This window comes from Triticum urartu, chromosome 7, assembly GCF_003073215.2.
Source record: "Triticum urartu cultivar G1812 chromosome 7, Tu2.1, whole genome shotgun sequence".
Taxonomy (NCBI): domain Eukaryota; kingdom Viridiplantae; phylum Streptophyta; class Magnoliopsida; order Poales; family Poaceae; genus Triticum; species Triticum urartu.
Genome location: NC_053028.1, coordinates 633,096,565 through 633,115,025, shown reverse-complemented (window position 1 = coordinate 633,115,025; position 18,461 = coordinate 633,096,565). Strand labels below are relative to the sequence as shown.

Below are 18,461 nucleotides of genomic sequence, written 5' to 3'. Positions count from 1 at the left end.
ATCCTAGGCCTCTCTTATATAGCGGGGGTAGACACACGATGTAACCTATGCCAACATAATAGCACCGGAACGGGAAGCCAGCGGCATGTGCCGGTGTCCAGGGCGACCGGGTGCGGTATTGTGATGGTGTTACGGGGAGGAGCGCTAGTAGTCAGGCCCCAGGGATGTAGTCATATCGGTGAACCTCGTTAACAAATCTCGGTGTCGTGCTCGTGTGATTTCTTGGTCCTCGGATAATCGACGGTATGCCTCGAATTTATTCTAACAATTACAGTGTAAAAACATTTGAAAACACTAAAAAATACACTATAACTCCACTAAGATTTACAGTGTAAATTACACTTAAAAAACACAAAAGAATTACACTGTAATTCCACTGAGAAAGTACTAAATTTACCCTACAGAAACGCCACCATACACGGCGGTCCCCCCCCCCCCCCCCCCCCCCCCCCCTCCCCCTCCTCCTGTGCGTTCATCACCTCCTGTTGTCTCCCTCCTACCTGAACAAATGTGGAAGACAGAACTGACCTGTAGTGGATCATTACATAGGTTAAGTTAAGCACAAATCTACACAGATAAAAATAAGAACATAATCACACAAAAACAACCAGGAGAAACCCTAGGAACAACTAGGATATGCTCACATGAACTAGTAGTCTATGATCACAGGAAAACTGAAAACTAGATGCCCAGACAATGGGTTTCTGAATTTGCACAAATAAACACACTACGGGCACCAAAACATGCTTAGGAAATTAGCAATCCCATTTTGGGAAAATTTAAAAACATACAAGGGGGTGGATTGCTCCAGTCGAGAGAAAATATGACTATTTTCACAAAATTTGGAAACTGATAAACTAAACAAACTAAACACTATTAAGAAACTTTGATCTACTAGTTTTAGACACTTTCTACCTGTTCTTAAATAGTTGTGATTGAAGGACTGATTTAAGTAACTTTGGAAGTGTAAAGTGTAAACTACTACGATTTGATGCTTCCTTATACTGAATATTCATAGGCATCAACATTAGCACTGAAAATTGAAATTAACAGAAAAAAGGACAAACACGATCAGGCTAAAAACATTGAGACTAGAAGGCACTCACACAAGTAGCAATAAACAAAAAGAATTTATAAAACTGATAACATATTTACACAAAAAGAATCTATAAGGTACTCACACTGTAAAATCCATTAGGAATTACACTGTAAAATCCATTGGGAATTACAGTGAAACTCCACTGAGAATTACACTATGAATCCACTAGGAATTACACTATAAATCCACTTGAAATTACACTGTAAATACAATAGGAATTATACTGTAAAATCTATTTTCATGCACATGAATCCACTAGGAATTACACTGTAAATTTACAAGAAATTACACTGTAAAGCCAATAGAAATTACACTGTAAATCTATTTTCATGCGCATGTGGGAATTGTTTTCATCCACATGAAAAATAGCAATTCAGTTTCAGTCAGATATTTCCAACCCATGGGAGCTTGACAGTTGTTTGTCTATGTTTCTACTTGTCGTTTCTATGTCCATGTCAAACTTTCCTACTAGCCCCATTAAGCAATAACAGGTTTAGTTCATCCAAACACCAACCTGATACTTGAAAAAATTCAGGCTTGTCTGTAGAATGAGTTGCTTCAGTCTTCCACTCAATAGGAATCACAGGTAAACACCCCCATATTTGCGTTCACCCCACACTTAGCATGATTGAGACAGATGAGACAGATCTCTCTCCTGCATGTCTACATCTGAAAAGAAACAAGGACGTCTACGAATCATTACATATATATGATGAAGGGACAAAACCTCACTTACATGCTGCAGGTACAAAAGTGAACTCTGGAACTCTACTTACGCGACACAAAAAACACACTAGAACCAGGAAATTAACACTAGAACCACGAAGAATATTAGGACCAAGACACCAAGTAGTCTAGGGGGGGGGGGGGCAGGAACAGAGAAAACTACTTGCAAGTTTCTGAATTCATAACTACAGTTACAGCACATGGCTATAGGAAAAACAGATAGGGGGTCACAGATTCAGGAAGATATGAACAAAAAGGTTAGGAAAATGCTTCAACAAAAAGGCTAGGAATGCAGCACTAATGAGGTAGCTAACTAACCTAAACCAGGAACTCATGCAACACTAATGAACTGGAATTTATTAGCACTGATAAGGGAGGTGAGATACAGGTAAAATTACACTAAACTACAGAAAGAATTACACTAAAACTACACTGTAAAATGCACAACTCATACACTGTAATTCCACTAAATTTACGCTGTAAAATGCGCAGTTCATACACTATAATTCCACTGTAATTCCACTAAATTAAAAAATTAACTTCAAGTAATTACACTAGTAGGATTAGTTACACTGCAATTTACAGTGTAAATGCACCGCATTTTAATTACACTAAAGTGATACAGTAATTACACTAAAAAATTATAGTAATTACACTAAGAAATCCACTATGAATTACAGAGTAAATTCAAAAATATTAGATGGAGCCATTACAGTGTAAAAACACTGACAAAAGATAGAGTAACTAACCTAAAATTACACTACAACTTGCACTTTAATTTCACTTACAAAGATAGAGTAAACTAACCTAAAACACTAGTGACCCTCCGTCCTGTTTGGTTGGAAGTTTCCTACTCAAGTTGAGAAAGCAAGGGGTAACCGGACTGCTGCTCACTCTTGAGCTTCAACGGCAGTATTGCCTCCATCTTTCGCCCACCCTGGGTTAGGGGTTTAGGATTATCTTTTGAAAGAATCTCTTGTATCAGTAGATACAAGAAATCAGTCGTGCATATTATCATATAGAAATGTGAATCGAGACGCATCTGGATGAGAGTTTGGCTTTCTTTTGGCAACAATAACACTGTGATCTCACTTACAAGTGACAGTAAAAAAATAAGATTTACGGAGTAAGTCGAGTGATAAGAAAAGGACACTCCTGAGCAATCACAAATTTACACAAGTTCAAGCTCCTATATTTCTTTATGGACGGAATACAACTGACTAACAGTGAAAAAATACACTCTGAAAAAAATATACTACTAGAAATACAGAGCTATATCATTGGAAAAGAAAAAAAATGCACTGGTATACAATGGAAGACACCAAAAATTACATTAGTAAATCAGCAAAAATACTACTGGAATTACAATCAACACCAATACTAAAAGTACTGGAATTACATCACAGCACTCGATCCCCTACGCATAACATCACATAAACCTACAGATCTTAGCACACGAGCAACCCACAGATCTGAGCAACAGAGAACTGAAAGGGAAACAACAACAGAGGAGAGATGCATCGATGGGGAGAGAAGAAACCGACCATACCGCCTGAAGAATTCCGGCCGCCTGACCACCAAGCCCTCAAGCAGGCACCGAAGGAGAACTCCCAATCGAAATTGCCATGACTCAAGCTCTCTAACTCACCGAGGTCTTCGCCGCTCGAAATCAAAAGGGGAAGAGACGAGGGGACGCCGGGCCGAAGAGACGAGGGGGCTTCGGGCGAGATGAGTGATCTACAGGAAAGCGAAAAGAAAAAAAGAAAAAAAGAAATGGCACCCGGCGAGAGGGCTACGGGTTCCCGCAATTAACGGGTCTCTCACTGAAAAATTATGCGGGCCGGGTAACAGTAGCCTAGAGCTTAGAAAAAAACGAAAAAAAAACGAATCAACAAAACGATCGGACGGACAAAAAAGTGAATGAACGCGAATTGATTTCATCCAGCTGAAAAATAGCAATTCCGTTATCTTTTATGACATGCATTAACATTTTGTTAGTTAAATCTAAGATAAAAATTTGACACAAAATGCAAACAGGATAAATAAACCAGGACAGAGGTAGTGGTTATCAAATGCTTGTGCGTATATGTGTTCTCCTACAATTAGTTCCTCAAGCAAACCTTTGGGTGCTTCTCAGTGTGGCATAAAAATAGTATCCATGTCCTCTTGCATGATGAAGGTACGTAGTAGAACATTTTCAAAGTGATTAGGCGCTTTTCAATAATGGAATTTTTTTATTAATGCCTTAAGATAAGACAAAATAAGTAAGCTTCGCCTCTTGAACAACATGTTGACAAGACCTCGAGAATGCACACAATTAACATGCCAACCAATGTAAAAGCTGAAAAAAAAGTCAAGAAGCGGCATGCCCATAGCGACTACCTTCAAATAAGGCGGCACCTAGCACCTCTTTGCATCATGGAGACACTACAAATTCCATAACTGGCAAGAAGAAGGAATTCCGACTGAGACCATGTTGCAAAGCAAGCCACCAAATCTCGATGACCCAGAAGTCCCAAATACATCTCTCTACCTGGGAAAAAGGTAGGGCGTGATGCATATCCCCCTTCAATGAAGTCAGTTTTTTAAACTACCAAAAAAGGCCCGCTCCCCCCGCGTTGCCCCCACTCAGGCGACTCGGGCGGGATCGCAACCCTAGCCGCCGGGGGCTCCCCGTCCTTCCATCCCTCCCTCCTCCGCCGCCAAAGGATGCCGCCGGCCTATTGCCCGGGGCCGTCACCTGACGGCGGTGGCGGGGGCCTTCCCTCTCTCCTGCGCCATGAGGCGGTGCGGAGCCCTGCGGGGTGTGGTGGCATGGCCGATCTGGCGTTGGTGGCATGGCGGGCCTGATGCCACTGTTGGGGAACGTTGCAGAAAACAAAAATTTTCCTACTCGTTTCACCAAGATCATCTAGGAGTTCATCTAGCAACGAGTCATTGGATGCATCTACATACCTTTGTAGATGGCGCACGGAAGCGTTCAAAAGAACGGTGATGATGTAGTCGAACACGACGTGATCCAAATCACCGATGACCAAGCGCCGAACGGACGGCACCTCCGCGTTCAACACACGTACGGGACGGGAGACGTCTCCTCCTTCTTGATCCAGCAAGGGGGGAGGAGAGGTTGACGAAGATCCAGCAGCACGACGGCGTGGTGGTGGATGCAGGGCGTCACAGTACCAGGGCTTCGCCAAGACTACGAGGGAGAGACGTAACGGGGAGAGAGGGAGGCGCCAGGGGCTGGTCTGAAGTCCCTCCTCTCCCCCACTATATATAGGAGGGCCAAGGGGGGGTGGTGCGCAGCCTAGGAGATCTGATCTCCTAGGTGCGGCGGCCAGGGGGAGGATTCCCTCCCCCCCAAGGCACCTTGGAGGTGCCTTCCACCACTTGGACTCCTCCCCCATGGAAACCCTAGGCGCATGGGCCTAGTGGGGCTGGTGCCCTTGGCCCATGAAGGCCAAGGCGCACCCCCTACAGCCCATGTGGGCCCCCCGGGACAGGTGGCCCCACCCGGTGGGCCCCCGGGACCCCTCCGGTGGTCCCGGTACAATACCGATAACCCCGAAACTTGTCCCGATGGCCGAAACAGCATTTCCTATATATAATTCTTTACCTCCGGACCATTCCGGAACTCCTCGTGACGTCCGGGATCTCATCCGGGGACTCCGAACAACATTCGGGTTACTGCATATTACATATCTTCACAACCCTAGCGTCACCGAACCTTAAGTGTGTAGACCCTACGGGTTCGGGAGACAAGCAGACATGACCGAGACGACTCTCCGGTCAATAACCAACAGCGGGATCTGGATACCCATGTTGGCTCCCACATGCTCCACGATGATCTCATCGGATGAACCACGATGTCGAGGATTCAATCAACCCCGTATACATTCCCTTTGTCAATCGGATATGTTACTTGCCCGAGATTCGATCGTCGGTATCCCAATACCTCGTTCAATCTCGTTACCGGCAAGTCACTTTACTCGTACCGTAATGCATGATCCCGTGACCAGACACTTGGTCACTTTGAGCTCATTATGATGATGCATTACCGAGTGGGCCCAGGTGATACCTTCCGTTATACGGAGTGACAAATCCCAGTCTTGATCCGTGTCAACCCAACAGACACTTTCGGAGATACCCGTAGTATACCTTTATAGTCACCCAGTTACGTTGTGACGTTTGGCATACCCAAAGCACTCCTACGGTATCCGGGAGTTACACGATCTCATGGTCTAAGGAAAAGATACTTGACATTGGAAAACTCTAGCAAACGAACTATACGATCTTGTGCTATGTTTAGGATTGGGTCTTGTCCATCACATCATTCTCCTAATGATGTGATCTCGTTATCAATGACATCCAATGTCCATAGTCAGGAAACCATGACTATCTGTTGATCAACGAGCTAGTCAACTAGAGGCTTACTAGGGACATGTTGGTGTCTGTTATTCACACATGTATTACGATTTCCGGATAACACAATTATAGCATGAATAAAGACAATTATCATGAACAAGGAAATATAATAATAATGCTTTTATTATTGCCTCTAGGGCATATTTCCAACAGTCTCCCACTTGCACTAGAGTCAATAATCTAGTTACATTGTGATGAATCGAACACCCATGGAATTCTGGTGTTGATCATGTTTTGCTCTAGGGAGAGGTTTAGTCAACGGATCTGCCACATTCAGGTCCGTGTGCACTTTACAAATCTCTATGTCTCCATCTTGAACATTTTCACGAATGGAGTTGAAGCGACGCTTGATGTGCCTTGTCTTCTTGTGAAACCTGGGCTCCTTGGCAAGAGCAATAGCTCCAGTGTTGTCACAGAAGAGCTTGATCGGCCCCGACGCATTGGGTATGACTCCTAGGTCAGTGATGAACTCCTTCACCCATATTGCTTCATGTGCTGCCTCCGAGGCTGCCATGTACTCCGCTTCACATGTAGATCCCGCCACGACGCTCTGCTTGCAACTGCACCAGCTTACTGCCCCACCATTCAAAATATACACGTATCCGGTCTGTGACTTAGAGTCATCCAGATCTGTGTCGAAGCTAGCGTCGACGTAACCCTTTACGACGAGCTCTTCGTCACCTCCATAAACGAGAAACATTTCCTTAGTCCTTTTTAGGTACTTCAGGATATTCTTGATCGCTGTCCAGTGTTCCTTGCCGGGATTACTTTGGTACCTTCCTACCAAATTACGGCAAGGTTTACATCAGGTCTGGTACACAGCATGGCATACATAATAGACCCTATGGCCGAGGCATAGGGGATGACACTCATCTCTTCTATATCTTCTGCCTTGGTCGGACATTGAGCTGAGCTCAATTTCACACCTTGTAATACAGGCAAGAACCCCTTCTTAGACTGATCCATATTAAACTTCTTCAATATCTTATCAAGGTATGTGCTTTGTGAAAGACCTATGAGGCGTCTTGATCTATCTCTATAGATCTTGATGCCTAATATATAAGCAGCTTGACCAAGGTCCTTCATTGAAAAACTCTTATTCAAGTAGGCCTTCATGCTGTCCAAGAGTTCTATATCATTTCCCATCAAAAGTATGTCATCTACATATAATATGAGAAATGCTACAGAGCTCCCACTCACTTTCTTGTAAACGCAGACTTCTCCATAAGTCTGCGTAAACCCAAACGCTTTGATCATCTCATCAAAGCGAATGTTCCAACTCCGAGATGCCTGCACCAGCCCATAAATCGAGCGTTGGAGCTTGCACACCTTGTCAGCATTCTTAGGATCGAAAAAACCTTCCGGCTGCATCATATACAATTCTTCCTTAAGGAAACCATTAAGGAATGCCGTTTTGACGTCCATTTGCCATATCTCATAATCGTAGAATGCGGCAATTGCTAACATGATTCGGACGGACTTTAGCTTCGCTACCAGTGAGAAAGTCTCATCGTAGTCAACCCCTTGAACTTGTTGATAACCCTTAGCGACAAGCCGAGCTTTATAGATGGTCACATTACTATCCGCGTCTGTCTTCTTCTTAAAGATCCATTTATTCTCTATGGCTCGCCGTTCAACGGGCAAGTCAGTCAAAGTCCATACTTCGTTTTCATACATGGATCCTATCTCGGATTTCATGGCTTCCAGCCATTTGTCGGAATCCGGGCCCGCCATCGCTTCTTCATAGTTCGAAGGTTCACTGTTGTCTAACAACATGATTTCCAAGACAGGGTTGCCGTACCACTCTGGTGCGGAACGTGTCCTTGTGGACCTTCAAATTTCAGTAGGAGCTTGATCAGAAGTATCTTGATCATTATCATTAACTTCCTCTCTAGTCGGTGCAAGCACCTCAGGAACATTTTCTTGAGTTGCGCCATTTACCGGTTCAAGAGGTAATACTTCATCAAGTTCTACTTTCCTCCCACTTACTTCTTTCGAGAGAAACTCTTTCTCTAGAAAGGACCCATTCTTGGCAATAAAGATCTTGCCTTCGGATCTGAGGTAGAAGGTGTACCCAATAGTTTCTTTTGGGTATCCTATGAAGACGCATTTTTCCGACTTGGGTTCGAGCTTTTCAGGTTGAAGTTTCTTGACATAAGCATCGCATCCCCAAACTTTCAGAAACGACAACTTAGGTTTCTTACCAAACCATAATTCAAACGGTGTCGTCTCAACGGATTTCGACGGAGTCCTATTTAAAGTGAATGCGGCATTCTCTAAAGCATAGCCCCAAAAAGATAGCGGTAAATCAGTAAGAGACATCATAGACCGCACCATATCCAATAGAGTGCGATTACGACGTTCGGACACACTGTTACGCTGAGGTGTTCCAGGCGGCGTGAGTTGTGAAACTATTCCACATTTTCTTAAGTGTGTGCCAAATTCGTGACTCAAGTATTCTCCTCCACGATCTGATCGTAGAAACTTGATTTTCCTGTCACGTTGATTCTCAACCTCACTCTGAAATTCCTTGAACTTTTCAAAGGTTTCAGACTTGTGTTTCATTAAGTAGACATACCCATATCTACTCAAGTCATCAGTGAGGGTGAGAACATAACGATAGCCACCGTGAGCCTCAATACTCATTGGACCGCACACATCAGTATGTATGATTTCCAATAAGTTGGTTGCTCGCTCCATTGTTCCTGAGAACGGAGTCTTGGTCATTTTACCCATAAGGCATGGTTCGCATGTGTCAAATGATTCATAATGAAGAGACTCCAAAAGTCCATCTGTATGGAGCTTCTTCATGCGTTTGACACCTATGTGACCAAGGCGGCAGTGCCACAAGTATGTGGTAGTATCATTATCAACTTTACATCTTTTGGTACTCACACTATGAATATGTGTAGCAATACGCTCGAGATTCATTAAGAATAAACCATTCACCATAGGAGCATGACCATAAAACATATCTCTCATATAAATGGAACAACCATTATTCTCAGATTTAAATGAGTAGCCATCTCGAATTAAACGAGATCCTGATACAATGTTCATGCTCAAAGCTGGCACTAAATAACAGTTATTGAGGTTTAAAACTAATCCCGTAGGTAAATGCAGAGGCAGCGTGCCGACGGCGATCACATCAACCTTGGAACCATTCCCGACGCGCATCGTCACCTTGTCCTTCGCCAGTCTCCGTTTATTCCGCAGCTCCTGCTGTAAGTTACAAATATGAGCAACGGCACCGGTATCAAATACCCAGGAGTCACTACGAGTACTGGTAAGGTACACATCAATTACATGTATATCAAATATACCTTTGGTGTTGCCGGCCTTCTTGTCCGCTAAGTATTTGGGGCAGTTCCGTTTCCAGTGACCCTTCCCTTTGCAATAAAAGCACTCCGTCTCAGGCTTGGGTCCATTCTTTGGCTTCTTCCCGGCAGCTTGCTTGCCGGGCGCGGCAACCTCCTTGCCGTCCTTCTTGAAGTTCTTTTTACCCTTGCCTTTCTTGAACTTAGTGGTTTTATTGACCATCAACACTTGATGTTCCTTCTTGACTTCTACCTCCGCTGATTTCAGCATTGAGAACAACTCAGGAATGGTCTTTTGCATCCCCTGCATGTTGAAGTTCATCACAAAGCTCTTGTAGCTTGGTGGAAGCGACTGGAGGATTCTGTCAATGACCGCATCATCCGGGAGATTAACTCCCAGCTGAGACAAGCGGTTATGCAACCCAGACATAGTGAGTATGTGCTCACTGACAGAACTATTTTCCTCCATCTTACAGCTGAAGAACTTATCGGAGACTTCATATTTCTCGATCCGGGCATGAGCTTGAAAAACCATTTTTAGCTCTTCGAACATCTCATATGCTCCATGTCTCTCAAAACGCTTTTGGAGCCCCGGCTCTAAGCTGTAAAGCATGCCGCACTGAACGAGGGAGTAGTCGTCAACACGTGTCTGCCAAGCGTTCATAACGTCTTGGTTCTGTGGGACGGGTGGATCACCTAGCGGTGCTTGTAGGACATAATCTTTCTTGGCAGCTATGAGGATAATCCTCAGGTTCCGGACCCAGTCCGTATAGTTGCTGCCATCGTCTTTCAGCTTGGTTTTCTCTAGGAATGCGTTGAAGTTGAGGACTACGTTGGCCATTTGATCTACAAGACATATTGCAAAGATTTTAGACTAAGTTCATGATAATTAAGTTCATCTAATCAAATTAATAATGAACTCCCACTTAGATTAGACATCCCTCTAGTCATCTAAGTATTACATGATCCGAGTTAACTAGACCGTGTCCGATCATCACGTGAGACGGACTAGTCAACGTCGGTGAACATCTTCATGTTGATCGTATCTTCTATACGACTCATGCTCGACCTTTCGGTCTTCTGTGTTCCGAGGCCATGTCTATACACATGCTAGGCTCGTCAAGTTAACCCTAAGTGTTTTGCATGTGTAAAACTGTCTTACACCCGTTGTATGTGAACGCAAGGATCCATCACACCCGATCATCACGGCGTGCTTAGAAACGACGAACTGTAGCAACGGTGCACAGTTAGGGGAGAACACTTCTTGAAATTGTTATGAGGGATCATCTTATTTACTACCGTCGTTCTAAGTAAACAAGATGCAAAACATGATAAACATCACATGCAATCAAATAATAAACGTGACATGATATGGCCAATATCACATAGCTCCTTTGATCTCCATCTTGGGGCTCCATGATCATCTTGTCACCGGCTTGACACCATGATCTCCATCATCATGATCTCCATCATCGTGTCTCCATGAAGTTGCTCGCCAACTATTACTTCTACTACTATGGCTAACGCGTTTAGCAATAAAGTAAAGTAATTTACATGGCGTTACTCAATGACACGCAGGTCATATAAAAGAATAAAGACAACTCCTATGGCTCCTGCCGGTTGTCATACTCATCGACATGCAAGTCGTGAATCCTATTACAATAGCATGAACATCTCATACATCACATATAGATCATTCATCATTCATCACAACTTTGGCCATATCATATCACAAACCACTTGCTGCAAAAACAAGTTAGACGTCCTCTAATTGAGTTGCAAGTTTTACGTGGCTGAATTAGGGTTCTAGCAAGAACGTCTTCTTACCTACGTTAAAGCCACAACGTGATTTTTCAACTTCTATTTACCCTTCATAAGGACCCTGTTCATCGAATCCGCTCCAACTAAAGTGGGAGAGACAGACACCCGCCAGCCACCTTATGCAACTAGTGCATGTTAGTCGGTGGAACCGGTCTCACGTAAGCGTACGTGTAAGGTTGGTCCGGGCCGCTTCATCCCACAATACCGCTGAAGCAAGAAAAGACTAGTAACGGCAAGAAGGTTGACAAATCTACGCCCACAACAAATTGTGTTCTACTCGCGCAAGAAGAACTACGCATAGACCTAGCTCATGATGCCACTGTTGGGGAACGTTGCAGAAAACAAAAATTTTCCTACTCGTTTCACCAAGATCATCTAGGAGTTCATCTAGCAACGAGTCATTGGATGCATCTACATACCTTTGTAGATGGCGCACGGAAGCGTTCAAAAGAACGGTGATGATGTAGTCGAACACGACGTGATCCAAATCACCGATGACCAAGCGCCGAACGGACGGCACCTCCGCGTTCAACACACGTACGGGACGGGAGACGTCTCCTCCTTCTTGATCCAGCAAGGGGAGGAGGAGAAGTTGATGAAGATCCAGCAGCACGACGGCGTGGTGATGGATGCAGGGCGTCACAGTAGCAGGGCTTCGCCTATACTACAAGGGAGAGACGTAACGGGGAGAGAGGGAGGCGCCAAAGCTCAGGTATGAAGTCCCTCCTCTCCCCCACTATATATAGGGGTGCCATGGGGGGGGGGCGCCGGCCCTAGTAGATGGCATCTACTAGGGGGGGCGGCGGCCTAGGGTGGGGGGCTTGCCCCCCAAGGCAAGGGGCGCCCCCTTCTAGGGTTTCCCCTCAACCCTAGCCGCATGGGCCCTTGGGGGGTGGCGCCCCAGCCCACTATGGGCTTGGTTCCCTCCCACTTCAGCCCATGGGGCCCTCCGGGATAGGTGGCCCCACCCGGTGGACCCCCGGGACCCTTCCGATGGTCCCGGTACAATACCGGTGACCCCGAAACTTGTCCCGATGGCCGAAACAGCACTTCCTATATATAATTCTTTACCTCCGGACCATTCCGGAACTCCTCATGACGTCATCTCATCCAGGACTCCGAACAACATTCGGGTTACTGCATATACATATCTTCACAACCCTAGCATCACCGAACCTTAAGTGTGTAGACCCTACGGGTTCGGGAGACAAGCAGACATGACCGAGACGACTCTCCGGTCAATAACCAACAGCGGGATCTGGATACCCATGTTGGCTCCCACATGCTCCACGATGATCTCATCGGATGAACCACGATGTCGAGGATTCAATCAACCCCGTATACGATTCCCTTTGTCAATCGATATGTTACTTGCCCGAGATTCGATCGTCGGTATCCCAATACCTCGTTCAATCTCGTTACCGGCAAGTCACTTTACTCGTACCGTAATGCATGATCCCGTGACCAGACACTTGGTCACTTTGAGCTCATTATGATGATGCATTACCGAGTGGGCCCAGTGATACCTCTCCGTCATACGGAGTGACAAATCCCAGTCTTGATCCATGTCAACCCAACAGACACTTTCGGAGATACCCGTAGTCTACCTTTATAGTCACCCAGTTACGTTGTGACGTTTGGTATACCCAAAGCACTCCTACGGTATCCGGGAGTTACACGATCTCATGGTCTAAGGAAAAGATACTTGACATTGGAAAACTCTAGCAAACGAACTATACGATCTTGTGCTATGTTTAGGATTGGGTCTTGTCCATCACATCATTCTCCTAATGATGTGATCTCGTTATCAATGACATCCAATGTCCATAGTCAGGAAACCATGACTATCTGTTGATCAACGAGCTAGTCAACTAGAGGCTTACTAGGGACATGTTGGTGTCTGTTATTCACACATGTATTACGATTTCCGGATAACACAATTATAGCATGAATAAAGACAATTATCATGAACAAGGAAATATAATAATAATGCTTTTATTATTGCCTCTAGGGCATATTTCCAACACTGCCTTGACCTGCTTCGGGCAGCAGCCTTGGCTGCGTTCGGCGGCGGCGGCTGGGTCTGCGGCTGGGTCTGCGGCGACGGACCATCTGACCTCGGATCGGCGGGGGGGGGCATGGAGGGCTTGGTGGTTGGGCCGGCGCCATGCGTGGTTTGCCCTCCGGACAAATCTCATCTGGCCGGTGCGGCCTGCTCGATATGTGGCGGCTCAGATCGGCGGCGACCCGTGCACACGATGCTTGATGGAGATTCTTCGAGCGGATCCGGGTGAAAACCTCATTCTCGGCTTGATGCCAAGACCGGCGTTGGCGGCACTCTTTTGTGTCATTACCGTATTGAAGGCATCGCCGTGGAGAAGCTCCAAACCTCTATCCGCTACCTCCAGCGGAAACCCTAAATCAGTAGATCGGATGACGGCAGCGTGCTGGTGTCGTTTCCTCCTTGGGGGCATCATTCTTGGAGGCGTACACAGGATCGAGGGACCATTGGGCGGCTTTTTTGGTGGAGCGGTGCTTTATCCTACACATTGATGACGACGGATCTTAGCGGCATGGCGCAGTGGAGACTCGGCGCCCAATGCGCGGTGATGGACTCGCCCAGGAGGAGGTAGTTGTCTGGCGTCATGGTGTCGTCGATGGCAGAGTGGCCTGACAAGGTAGAAGCCTCAATATCTGCTCTGAAGACGGACCTGTGAGAGATGGCAGCGACGACACATGTGACGGTGTAATGGACTAAGGGCTATTGTTTAACGCTCCTAGATAGGCATGAAAGCAAGAATAGATCTAGGTATTGCCATGATAATGATAAGGTAAATCGCGAAAACTCATCTCATACTCCCTACGTTCAGCAGCAAGCTTTCTTTGTGGCAAGCAAAAGTAATCAAAATGGCTAAATTTAATGGGACAAAAGTCCCCAAGATCAAGCTTGGGAGGTATTGGTTCCTCCTTTGGCCCCTCATATTGCACAACCAATTCATCATTATAAGCATTCTTTTGAAAAAAAAGTCATGAGCCTTTGTTCAAGGGAAAAACCTAACCCATCATTCTGGATAGCAAAATTATTATTAAGTTCAGAGATCCTGTCAACAAGAACATCGGTAGGAACCTTTTTTCTAAGGTTTTCGTTAAAAGCAACATGATCTAAAGATCGTAAGCGCATTATATCCTCTTGATAAAATAGGATTGCTTCTATGGGAGGACGGCCGTCATCCACCCTATAATGCGCAAAAATTTCAGTTGCCTCTTTTATTATAAATCTGAACTCATGAGCTAAAAAGATGGTAGCTACTCGCTTAACAGAAGAATGCTCAATATTAGAAAATTCTAGAAAAAACCTCTCAATGGAAGGATGCATATGGATAAATTGTCTTTCAAGTTCAACTATGAGCAAAGATATAGCATCTGCAAGACTGCTAGTTCTATGAAGAATTGACCCTCCCATAGTGGGCAAAGTACCGGCACACGTAAAGAAATCTTGAATAACTCCTTTTCCAATAATATTACCACTACCAATCCGAAACTTTTTAGTGTGTAAAATAGTAGGATCTTCATGAGGATCAACAAAAGCATCAAAGTTTTCCATGTTATTACCACTATCCTTATCAATGATAACCTCCCCAGTTTCAGACATAATGTCAGCAACTCGCACAAAGAATGAGCACACAAAAGGTAAACAAAAAGAGACGAACGGAAAAAGAGGGCGAATAAAACGGCAAGGGTGAAGTGGGGGAGAGGAAAACGAGAGGCAAATGGCAAATAATGTAATGCGAGGGATAAGAGTTTGTGATGGGTACTTGGTATGTCTTGACTTGTGCGTAGATCTCCCCGGCAATGGCGCCTGAAATCCTTCTTTCTACCTCTTGAGCATGCGTTGGTTTTCCCTTAAAGAGGAAACGGTGATGCAGCAAAGTAGCGTAAGTATTTCCCTCGGTTTTTGAGAACCAAGGTATCAATCCAGTAGGAGACTACACGCAAGTCCCTCGTACCTGCACAAACAATCAAGAACCTTGCAACCAACGCGATGAAGGGGTTGTCAATCCTTTCACGGCCGCTTGCAAAAGTGAGATCTGATAAAAATAATAAGATAAATATTTTTGGTATTTTTGTTGTATAGATTGAAAAGTAAAGATTGCAAAATAAACGGCGATGGAAATGGCTAGTTGATGGGAAACTAATATGATGTAAAGTAGAACCAGGGGCCATAGGTTTCACTAGTGGCTTCTCTCAAGATAGCATATATTACGGTGGGTGAACAAATTACTTCCGAGCAATTGATAGAAAAGCGCATAGTTATGATGATATTTAGGCATGATCATGAACATATGCATCACGTCCGTGTCAAGTAGACCGAAACGATTCTGCATCTACTACTATTACTCCACACATCTACCGCTATCCAGCATGCATCTAGAGTATTAAGTTCATAAGAACAGAGTAACGCATTAGGCAAGATGACATGATGTAGAGGGATAAAGTCAAGCAATACGATATAAACCCCATCTTTTTATCCTCGATGGCAACAATACAATACGTGCCTTGCTGCCCCTGCTGTCACTGGGAAAGGACACCACAAGATTGAACCCAAAGCTAAGCACTTCTCCCATTGCAAGAAAGATAAATCTAGTAGGCCAAACCAAACTGATAATTCTAAGAGACTTGCAAAGATATTTAAATCATGCATATAAGAATTCAGAGAAGAACCAAATATTGTTCATAGATAATCTTGATCATAAACCCACAATTCATCGGATCTCGACAAACACACTGCAAAAAGAATTACATTGAATAGATCTCCAAGAGAATCAAGGAGAACTTTGCATTGAGATCCAAAGAGAGAGAAGAAGCCATCTAGCTAATAACTATGGACCCAAAGGTTTGTGGTAAACTACTCACACATCATCGGAGAGGCTATGGTGTTGATGTAGAAGCCCTCCGTCATCGATTTCCCCTCCGGCGCAGCTCCGGAAAAGGCCTCAGGATGGGATCTCTTGGGTACAGAAGGTTGTGGCGGTGAAAATAGGGTCTCGTGGTGCTCCTGGATGTTTTCGGGGTATATGAGTATATATAGGCGAAAGAAGTAGGTCGGTGGAGCTGCGAGGGGCCCACGAGGGTGGAGGGCGCGCCCACCCCCCTGGGGGGCGCCCTCCTACCTCGTGGCTTCCTTGCTGCTTCCTTGATGTCCATTCCAAGTCTTCTGGATTGTGTTTGTTTCAAAAACGATCCTCATGAAGGTTTTATTCCATTTGGATTCCGTTTGATATTTCTTTTCTGTGAAACACTGAAATAGGCAAAAAAACAACAATTTGCACTAGGCCTTCCGTTAATAGGTTAGTCCCAAAAATAATATAAAAGTGCATAATAAAGCCCATTAAACATCCAAAACAGATTATATAATAGCATGGAACAATCAAAAATTATAGATACGTTGGAGACGTATCAACAGTCCGACGCTGGAGTTCAGATACATTCCGGCGTTGGAACTCGGAAGCGATCCGGCATATGTGCTCGGCTGCAAAAGATACCTCGAATGCAGTCCGGCGTTGGAGCTCGGATGCAAGAGGACATTGCTGCACGATAAACACTTCAAACCCGAGGTGTGGCATAAAAATAATAAGGAATTGATAAAGGCCGAAGAATTAAAGGGCTCCTAGGATACCCGATGTGTGAGATCTTCAGATTTAGCTCGTCAATCCTCAAGATAGAAGATGGGAAGATTTGTTGAACCAGTTTTCAAGACCGACGACCGAACACGAAGAACAGTTCGAAAGAACTGAGGAGCGTCCCTGATACGTCTCCAACGTATATATAATTTTTGATTGTTCCATGCTATTTTATTATCTATTTTGGATGTTTAATGGGCTTTAATATGCACTTTTCTATTATTTTTGGGACTAACCTATTAACCGGAGGCCCAATGCCAGTTGTTGTTTTTGTGTGCCTATTTTAGTGTTTCGCAGAAAAGGAATATCAAACGGAATCCAAACGGAATGAAACCTTCGTGAGGATCTTTTTTTCGAACAAACGCAATCCAGGAGACTTGGAGTGGACGTCAAGGAAGCAATGTGGCGGCCACAAGGTAGGGCGGAGCGCACAGGGGGGCCAGGCGCGCCCCCACCCTCATGGGCCCCTCGTAGCTCCACCGACCTACTTTTCCACCGCCGCAACCTTCTGTACCCGTGAGATCCCATATGGGGACCTTTTCCGGCGATCTGCCGGAGATGGACTCGATCACGGAGGGCTTCTACATCAACACCATAGCCTCTCCAATGATGTGTGAGTAGTTTACCACAGACCTTCGGGTCCATAGTTATTAGCTAGATGGCTTCTTCTCTCTCTTTGGTTCTCAATACAAAGTTCTCCTTGATGTTCTTGGAGATCTATTCAATATAATTCTTTTTGCGGTGTATTTGCCAAGATCCGATGAATTGTGGGTTTATGATTAAGATTATCTATGAACAATATTTGATTCTTCTCTGAATTTTTATGTGCATGATTTGATATCTTTGCAAGTCTCTTCGAATTATCAGTTTGGTTTGGCCTACTAGATTGATCTTTCTTGCAATGAGAGAAGTGCTTAGCTTTGGGTTCAATCCTGCGGTGTCCTTTCCCAGTGACAGCAGGGGCAGCAAGGCACGTATTGTATTGTTGCCATCGAGGATAAAAAGATGGGTTTTAGATCATATTGCTTGAGTTTATCCCTCTACATCATGTCATCTTGCCTAATGCGTTACTATGTTCTTATGAACTTAATACTCTAGATGCATGCTGGATAGCGGTCGATGTGTGGAGTAATAGTAGTAGATGCAGAATCGTTTCGGTCTACTTGACACGGACGTGATGCCTATGTTCATGATCATGCCTAGATATCATCATAACTATGCGCTTTTCTATCAATTGCTCGGCAGTAATTTGTTCACCCACCATAATATATGCTATCTTGAGAGAAGCCACTAGTGAAACCTATGGCCCCGGGTCTACTTTACATCATATTAGTTTCCCGTCAACTAGCCATTTCTGTCGCCGTTTATTTTTGCAATCTTTACTTTTCAGTC

General features: G+C 44.7%; 1 long non-coding RNA gene across 1 annotated transcript; it reads right to left on the bottom strand.

Annotated features, from left to right (window-relative positions):
* Nucleotides 1-457: 457 nt before the first annotated feature.
* On the bottom strand, nt 458-3,606 carry LOC125523262. The gene is made up of 3 exons (XR_007290152.1): nt 2,633-3,606; nt 1,614-1,768; nt 458-528 (listed from the first exon to the last, which is right to left on the bottom strand). It is a non-coding gene; the product is annotated as an uncharacterized LOC125523262 (long non-coding RNA).
* Nucleotides 3,607-18,461: the final 14,855 nt, after the last annotated feature.